Raw genomic sequence first — 10,108 nt, forward strand, 5'->3', positions numbered from 1 at the left:
AGATAGGATGAGCGGTTGTGCTCAGGTGTGAACGGATGAGGTGTGTGGCATGTTATTTAGCAAAAGATTAACATTCCCACTCTCATGTTAATGGCATAGAGATTGCAGATCTCTTATGAGTGCTCTTAGTGCATTCAGGATTAAAGACGAAAAGGTGCTTTGGAAGTGCGTATGTAGCATCTACAGTATCTCTATGTATGGTTCCTTGGAAAAACTACGTCTTTTTCTTGAAATTTAATTGGAGTTTCCCTGGGGAAGGAAGGAAAGAAACATTTTTTCAAGTTAATTTGGGCATATGAACACACTTTCCTTCCAAACTGAGAGTTGGGTGGATAGATAAGATTGGATGCATGGGTAGATATGGATGGATGGACTGATGGACGGACAGTCACACGTATGGACGGATGGATGGATGGATGGATGGATGGTAGATGATAGGTAGATATGGATGGATGGACACAGAGGGAGGGGGGAAGGAGAAGATTGGATGGATGGTAGTTGACAGATAGATAAGATTGGATGAAATGCAGTTCCCTATTGGAAAGAATGGAGTAGCTGCGAATTTGTAACAACAACAGAAGATAATAACTTGGTGCTTCGCAGGTTACGAAAATCTCGTTTGATTTGCACACTGTTTTTAAAAGTTAGATAAAGAAATTATGCTGTGAAAGTGACTAGAAAGCCCCCCCTCCCCTTCCTGTGTGCGAGAAAGGAAAGGAGAGGAAGGAAGGAGGGGGGAAGGAAAAGAAGAAGGGAGGGGGGAGAAGATGGAAGGAGAAAAGATGGATGGAAGGAGAAAGAATGGAAGGAGGAGGAAGATGGAAGAAGGAAGGAAGAAAAAGAAGAAGGGAGGGAGAAAAGAGGGAAGGAGGTAGGAAGAAAAGGGGAAGAGAGGGAAAGAGCAGAAAGACAAAGAGGATGAAGTTGATAGGCAAGAGGAAGGGGAAGGAAGGAAAAAAGAAAAAGGGAGGGAGAGAGGAAAGAAGAAAAGATGGAACTAGAAGGAAGGGAGGGAGGAAAGGGGAAGACAGGGAAAGAGCAGAAGACAGAGAAGGTGAAGATAGATAGGCAGAAGGAAGGAAGAAATAGGGAAGGAGGAAGGAACAGAAGCGAAGAGGAAGAGAGAAATGGAAAGAGCAGAAAGACAGAAAAGGTAGATAGGCAAAGAAATGAAGCTGAAAGAATGGAAGGAAGAGAAAAGGAGGAAGGGGGAGTGAGGAAAGAGAGGATGGAAGGAGAAAGGAAGGAAGAGGGAAAGAGCAGAAGACAGATAAGGTGAAGGTAGATAAGCAAGAGGAATGAAGGAAGAAGTGAGGTGTCTCGAGGAGGGGGAAAACATTTAATGACCAAAGTTACAATGGCGTTGAAAAAGTGACTGATGACCATTTTTCACACTTAGCGACCGTTGCAGCATCCTCATGGTCACGTGATCAAAATTTTGTTTGGCAACAGATTCGTATTTATGCTGGTTTCAGTGTCCTGGGGTGACCTTTTGACAAAAAAAAAATTTTTAATCAAGCGCCCCTCCCCCCCGTCAATGGTGTCCCTCTTTACCAATCTGAAAATCTGGTCACCTTATTTATAACCCTCCATCCATCCCCCACTTAAACCCAACCACCCCCACCCAGCTCCCACTGGAAGCTTCCCGAAGAAGCACATCCGGCCCCGAACCGGAAGCTGGCCGCTCTAGGCGGGCCTCTCGCGCGACTCGGCCTCTCTCTTCCCGAAGCCAGAAATTTCGCCAAAAGCCTGTGCCGGGTCGCCTGGTGACGTCAAAAGGCGTCGCTCGGCCCTTCCCCCCCCCCTCGGAGCGACGTTGAATGCCGACGCGTCCAACGGAGGGAAGAGGCGTGGCTTATGCTGACACGCGGAGGAGGTGAGTGGTTCTCTTGCCCGGGTGTGCATTCTCACGACCTTTCCCTCGTTTCCCGTTCTCTTCTGCCCGGGAAGAGGGCATTAGGCGAGTTTTGCGGACCTCTAGGTGTCTCCACCCAGCGGTCTGCTTCCAGAGCTCTCAACCTTCTCTCTGCTTTTAAGGGGATCATTGGTGGGGATTGCCAGGCCCGCCTGGCCGTTATTTATTTATTTTATTGACTGATCGATTGACTGACGTTGATTGATTGATTGGGGTCAGTGACCTGCCAGATGAACTCATAAAAATGAGGAATAAAAGGCAACCCTTTAGGATCAGGATCGACAGGGAGAAATGGGTGCGATTATATATGGGCAATTTAAAAATAAATAAAGCAAATAGGGTATCTTCTGAACGCCCTTATTAAGATCAGATAACCTTTGTTGTCATTCTTTGTGTGAATACACTGGCACACATTAAAAAATGAAATTCTTAAAAAATGTTAAACCAGAAAAAATGAAATTCTGATGCTGATGTTTGTGTGTCTGTATACACATATACATAACCCAGACTTATATTTGGTGTATGAATGTGGGTATATAGACAGACAATTAGTATAGTATAGCTCTTGTCGTACAAAATAAATACAACGAAATTGTATTTCGAAAAGACAAGATAGATAGATAGATAGATAAAGATATATAGACAGACACACAACACACACAGTATCACAGACAGACAGATAGATATACATATATAAATATACATATGTACACATAGATATATATAGTAGCACAGACATAGATAGACAGACATACACATAGATATCTAATAGCAGATAGATAGATAGATAGAAATAGATAGATAGATAGATAGATAGATAGATAGATAGATAGAAGATAGACAGACAGACACACACAGAGTATCACAGACAGACAGATAGATATACATATATACATATATATATGTACACATAGATATATATAGTAGCACAGACATAGATAGACATACACATAGATATATCTAGCAGATAGATAGATAGATAGATAGATAGATAGATAGATAGATAGATAGATAGATATGCATACATACAACATACTATACATAATATATCACAGTTCATTTTGAATACATAGTGGAAAAAAGATTATTGAGACTTAATAAGATTGATACTATATGGTACAAAGCTGTTAGAGGAATTTAGTTATATAAATCTATAATATAATGAAACTTACCTTCATTCATAATAAAACTATACAGTAAAACATAGGTGCCTTCTACAGATGATAAAATCACCCTTATTTCTAACCAACTGTAAGAACCCATCCTGATATGGTTCACTGGAGCCAGTCAGCCAAATATATCGGAATCGGCCTCATAGAATCAACTTCCATTCGGAGAGAGGAGCTGGTGTTTTATTTATTTTTTCAAAACAGGTCCTTTTTAATTTTAGTGGCAATAAGTGTTTATTGCAGAGATCATGGAGGTTATTGCCAATCGGATATGTCTCTCAGTTACACCCACGTTCAGATCATCTGTTTGAAAAAGCTAAGTCAAATAATGCTCTTCTAGAACCTTCAGCTGCCAGCAGAAGCCTAGATCATGCATTTTTAATAAATTTCCCAAAATATTTTAAATATTTTGTTAGGGATAACTGTGGGTTTTAATATTGCACATTAATACATAATTGCAGTGGTTTCTTATTGTTGAGATTCAGTGTTCTCTGTACTTCTTGGTATAGTTTTCTACTTTATCCCAGATTAAACTTTTGTTTATCATTCATGTAGTTAAACAGTGCCTGGAAGGTGTATATATATATATATATATAATATATATATATATATATATATAATATATATATATATAGTTATATTTATGCTGATAAATAAATAAATAAATAAATAAATAAAGGGAGACTAAAGGGAGAGTGGAAGTGTGACCTTCCTCCCATACTTGGGCATACCAGGGGTTGTGACTTTAAGTGTGTGTGTGATATATATATATTATATATATATATATATATATATATATATATATATATATATATATATATATATAATAAAGAATATATATATATATTTCTAGGATTTACAGTTCTGGAGATTTTGTGATGATTGAGTGGCATTTGGCTTTTATATATATATATATAAAAGCCAAATGCCACTCAATCATCACAAAATCTCCAGAACTGTAAATCCTAGAAATTTGGCATGTAGGTTCCTGTTGGCTTCTAGGTACTCGCTAAGAAAGGATTTTCGAAATGACCATCCGATCATTAGTATTTCTTGTACAGTATTATATTAACACACATTGATGCTAAGGAGTTAGACATTCTACTCCCCCTCCCCACCTGAAAAGAACTCCGTTCCAACTGCCAGTTGCCTTATATCAAGCCCGATTGCAACAAGCTTTGTGTCAATTTATCAAGCCTGATCACATAGTTTCATAGCAGAGCATGGGTATCCAGCTAACAGTATATAATTATAGTATATACAGTATATAATTACAGAGAGGGGGGGAAATCCATATCGTTATTTTCATACTGTGTACTATGTTCTCATACGTATTTTTGCCTAAGTAGAACAATTTCACATTGAATAACATCTGGGAGAGAACATTGATGTCTTAATATTTATGGAAAAATTATGATTTCCCCCCTAGATGAAAACAAAGACCAGCCCATTAAGGAACATGACTCTTTAAGACATTTGGAAGAATTATGGACTTGTGGAAAGCCCAGGAAATAAAGAGAATGCATGAGAGGATAAAAGAAAACAAGAATATATGGATTAGAGACTTCAATTGCTATGTGGCTGGCAGTTGTCCTTCGTGGCTGTTTTGCACAAAACCAACAACACAAATTAAAACATTGGGAAAGCAACCTCAGGAGCCAGACGACAATTCCAAAGTGCCATTACGTGTTCTGATGGTTATATAGACCTCCGCGTCCGTTAATCCTATCCATTCCATGCTCAACTTTACTGAGTGAAGCTAGCTATCCAGTCCTAACAGACTGAATTAGCAGAGATATATATATAAAAAGACATTGGCTTCCATGCTCCCTTTATATCTTATACCAGCCTTCTGATTATATCCAAAACAGTCTGTTCTATGTGACCTTGATATTTGACACTTCGGTCATTACTAAGCCTTTTCATATTTAAAATTCATCCAAAACTTACAACTGTTTGCTGAGTTGGAAATGGCACAATCAGGGATTAAAAGTGCTGCATCGTTGGCAGTTACTGAGGTAGGTGTTTTTGGGGTTGGTTTTTTTTTTGACCTCCTAGTTCTCTCTGTTAGCTATCGGAAAGTGTTGTGGCCAGCAGGAGCCGTAGGAGCTGCCACCAGACTCCGACAGCGAGGGGCCCTATGAGTCGGCTCTGGAGGATGTGGAGGACCCTGGACAGGGTTACGACTCCGAGCAGGGCGCAAAGAGACTGGTTGCCAACCAGGTAGTGCCTGAGCCTTGGGCCGGTGGGGAGGAGACAAGGGAGAGTGATCCAGAAGCCAGCAGTGAGTTGTTCCTGGATGCACGCCATCATCGAAGAGCTACTAGGCTTCAGGAACAATTACGCAATTACAGGAGGTGATTGTACTCAGCTGGTGGTCATTAGGCTCCTCTCCAGACTATAAAAAGCTACTTGTGCATACGGCCCTCTTTGCAGAAGTTAACGCAGGATTGAATGAGGACATTACTGTGAGCTTGGCAGGCTGGATTGTTGCCAAGCCTTATCTGTGTTTATTGCTGCCTGAGTTTGTCTGAGTTGCTGCCAAGGTCCTTATCTGTTTGTTCTGCTTGGCTTTCAGCCACCGAGGTTTTGGTGTTTGCTAATTAAAGTACATTCCAGTTAAGCTTGTCTCGGCATTCATTACTGGACGGAGGAGGAGGTCAGAACAGGAAAGTAACTGGAAAAGTCCATGTTAAGTTAACTAAGTTAAAAGTTTTTAAGAAGGGATTGCGCAACAATTTGTCTGAAATGGTATGGGGTTTCCTGCCTGAGCAGGGGATTGGACTAGAGGTTGAATCCTTCCAACTCTGTTATTCTATTCTGTTCTATTCATTCCATATGTATTGCTGGTACTTCTTAGAGTTGAATTTTATATATAAACCAAACCCTCTTGGAGGAATTCCAGGACTTGACTGATGGAGATCGAGTAGGGGTCATGTCTGCGCCAGAGCACCATCAGCAAAAGGCTGACCAGGTAGCGATGTATATCCTGTTGGTGGACGGCCTCCTGGAAGCCAGAATTGTATGTGTAAAACCCTGGAGGAGAAATTGTCCCGACTCAGGCCTCCCCGCTCAAATGCCAGGCATATATATATATATATATATAGTGTCACAACCCCTGGTAAGCCCCAATTAGGGAGGAAGCTAACTGCTTCCAACATCTGTCAATCGGCTCGTCACAAGAGTCCATCACGACAGAAACCCAATATTTTTACTGTTGCCTTTTGTTATATTTGTGTTTTTTTTTATTTGTGCTGATAAATAAATAAAGGGAGACTAGTATAGATCTATTTCAAGCTATTTAGCTCTCATCAGCTAGCCATACCCTTACTGGGATTCGAACCTGTGCTGTATTGCATCTTAGGCAAACGTCTTAGCCCTCAAGCCACAGGTCTCCTCCTTATCAGCTGAAGCCAGGGAAGAAGGTATATATTAGTGTCACAACCCCTGGTAAGCCCAGTATTTTATGTACTTTATCAGCACAAATAAAAAAAATAAAAAAACAAATATATATATATATATATATATATATATATATATATATATATATATATATATATATATATATATATATTATATATATACTGATTTTTGCTGATAAATGAAGGGATACTAGTATAGATCTATTTCAAGCTATTTAGCTCTCATCAGGGATTCGAACCTGGGCTGCTTTTACATATTAGGCAGCTATATTAACCTCCAACCACAAGCTCTCCTCCCTTATCAGCTGAGCCAAGGAAATGATTAAGTGTTATTTCAAAGCATCTGGTCTGCCCAAATACGGGAGGAAGCATACTGCTTCCCTTTTGCCTTTCAGCTCCAACCTAGAAGCCTTCCAGACAGAAAACCCATTTTGTGTGCATTTTTGCTGGTAAATAAATGGAGACTAGATCTATTTCAAGCTATTTAGTCTCATCAGCTAGCCATACCCTCACTGGGATTCGAACCTGGGCTTTTTTACATATTAGGCAGCTGTATTAACCTCAAGCCACAAGCTTCCTCCCTTATCAGCTGAGCCAAGGAAATGATTAAGTGTATGTCAAAGCACCTGGTATGCCCAAATATGGGAGGGAGCATACTGATTCCCTATATGTACACACACACACACACACATACACACGTCAATTGCCCAGTTAGGAACGCCTTTCATGTCTTGTTAAGTTACCTATCAGAGCAGTACCCTTTATCTACTTGCAGTCACCTGCTTTTGAACTGCTGAGTCACTAGGAGCTGGAGCGGCTCGCAGGAGCTCATCCATGGCACAGCAACAGCCAGGTTTCAAACGCGAACCTGCCAATCGTCAGCCCGGTGTCCTAACCGCATGAATCACCATGCTCCCACAAATCACATGGCTGTTCTGTTTGGAATCCTGGGAGGTGATCAAGTGTATTTGGAGGCTTTGGTTGAGAAGGCAAAAAGCTACTCTGGTTGTTCTTGAAGGCGAAGTTGCAATCCAGACCGATAATGTATTCTCTGTCTTAGCCGGAACCCAGCAGAGAGGAGGAGGAGGAGGAAGGGGAGAAGAAACAGAATATCCTGCAGAAGCCGATGAGTTCCTGAGGTGAGTTCCTACAGAGAATACTAGAATAGTTACTGGTAGTAGTATCCTGATGGAAGAGGGATTCGAGCACGCAACCATAATAGTTGGGAAAATGCCACTAATGCACTCGTGGAAAAAAAAAGTGCATTTGGTTTTTCTTGCCTTTGATCAAGTTTGCATTGTCTGCGGGTGTTTAATACTTTTTTTGGAGCTCTTCCTATACCTTCACAAGTGTTATTTGGCATTTGCAAAAAGGTTTACAATTGCCTGGGCTATGAACTTATTAACCCACTTTCGTTAACAGTACTACCACCGATTGCGTGGAAAGTGGAAAACCTGAACACTGGAAACAAAAAAGATTCCTAAGACCCCGAGACCTGTGACATCCCGTTCTACGTGTCCGAATTCGTAGAAAGGAAGATCGGAACGATTACGACTCATTAAGCAAGCTTGGGGAGCTGATCGAACAGTTGTCAAAAACAAGATGAAATTAGAAGAACAGGTGAGCTCCTTTTTTTTGTCCTTTTGGGTAAGGAAGGTATATTGAAATGCTTTAAGAAAAGAGCACATTTTTTAGAAAGGTTCCAGATATTTGGACTTTAACATGTAGTATCGGACACCATTATGCAAGGCTTGGGATCTCTTCCTCCTCCTCCTCCTCCTTCTTCTTCTTTTCTTCCTCTTCTTCTTCTTCTTCCACCTCCTCCTCCTTCTTCTGACTCTCTGGAAACAATACTGTGGGATAAGACACCCCTAACACTCCTCAGGGTGTGTGTTCTGTTAAGATACAGCCTGTTGTGTCGTATTGCCGTACTGGCTTCTACTGTACAGCACAGTGGACTTGCCATGGTTAAGGCTTCACAGTATTCCACAAGGGGGTTCCTCTGCTAAGGGGGAAAATCCAACATTAAAAATTACGTTTGTTCCGGACATTATCTGCTAGTTACAAATAATATTTTGAATATACAGGTAGTCCTTGATTTACAACCATTCTTTCGGACTGAATTTACAATGGCACTGAAAAAAGTGACTTAACGGCCAAGTTTTCCCAGGTATGACCGTTGCAGTCATGGGATCAAAATTCAGCCACTGGCAACTGGCATGTATATGTGACAGTTCCACTATCTTGAGGTCATGTGACCACTACAGGTAGCCCTCAACTTCCACAATTGAGCCCCAAATTTCCTGTTGTTGTGTGAGACATCGGGTTAAGTGAGTTTTGCCCATTTTACGACTTCCCCCCGTTGTTTAAGGGAATCAGTGCAGTTGATAAGTTAGCAACCCGGCTTCCTCGTTGACTTTGCTGGTCATACGGTCAGAAAAGCAGATCGCGTGATCCTGGAATAGGGCAAAGGTCATAAATTGGAACCAATTGCCAAGCGTCTGAATTTTGATCACATGACCACAGGGATGCTGTCAGGTGTCGTAACTATGAGGAACGGTCATAAGTCACATTTTCCCGTGATGTAACTTTGAATGGTCATTAAAACGAACTACTGTAAGTTGAGGACTACCTGTATTATATAACCCTCCTAGCCAGCGTCGGACAAAACAATCAATGGGGGAAAGCCAGATACGCTCAGTGACCATCCGATTCACTCAATGGCAGTGATTCGCTTGATAACCGTGGCCAGAAAGGTTGTAAAACGAAGCAAAACTCACAACAAATGTCTCACTTAGCAACAAATGTCATCATAAGTCCAGGACTGTCTGGATAACAGCCGGCTGCTCTTGCATCGATACAGGTCGTCACGGTTTCATCCGAAGTTCCCAAAAGAATCCAGAAGGCGTTGCAGAACGCGGAGGATTCGAAGGAAATCTCTGGATCAGCTTCTGGAGAGCGAAGGAATCTTGCACGATTTGGTGAATAGCCACCTGTTGAGCTCCGGCCCTTGGATGGAGGAATTTGGTGCCTTGATAAGTCAAATAAAAGAAGTCGAAAGACACCTGGCTTATTTAAAACAGATTTCACAAGTAGAAGAATTGAGGTAAAGAACGTTTGCACGTTGTTTCATGTAATTTCAGCGTAATAGAAGGCTTAAAGCCACGGAATCATCATCTTTATATATATAAAAATGGTGTGTGTATATATGTATGTATGTATGTTCCAGCATAACATACAACGAGAGCGAGCAATTTCAACCAAACTTGGTACAACAGATGACTGACCCTCTGGAAAACAAATACTGAAGGGGTAAAGACACCCCTGTGTTGTGTGTGTGTGGTTCCAGGATAACTCTGGAATGCCTGGCCCGTAACGAGAGCGAGTGTGGAGTCCCTAGAGCGGGCAATTGTTGTGATGTCACCTTCCTTTGCAACTTCCTCTGGAAAGCCAAGCGAACTAATGGGGAAGCGCCTGATGAATTTGGGCAAAGTGCCAGGATCGTAGACAGGGCGGGAAAGAGGAGTGCATGGGAGGGGGGAAGGGAGAGGGCAGGGAGGATGGGAATAGGAGTAGGGAGAAGAAAGGCCCCTCCCAAGCCT

The 10,108-nt window shown here is 41.5% G+C and overlaps 1 long non-coding RNA gene across 1 annotated transcript; it reads left to right on the forward strand.

The window, feature by feature from the left end:
* Nucleotides 1-1,774: 1,774 nt before the first annotated feature.
* Nucleotides 1,775-7,552, forward strand: LOC116511334. The gene is made up of 3 exons (XR_004255735.1): nt 1,775-1,876; nt 4,514-5,102; nt 7,282-7,552. It is a non-coding gene; the product is annotated as an uncharacterized LOC116511334 (long non-coding RNA).
* Nucleotides 7,553-10,108: the final 2,556 nt, after the last annotated feature.

The sequence above is a fragment of the Thamnophis elegans genome, chromosome 7 (genome assembly GCF_009769535.1).
Source record: "Thamnophis elegans isolate rThaEle1 chromosome 7, rThaEle1.pri, whole genome shotgun sequence".
NCBI classification, from domain to species: Eukaryota; Metazoa; Chordata; class Lepidosauria; order Squamata; family Colubridae; genus Thamnophis; species Thamnophis elegans.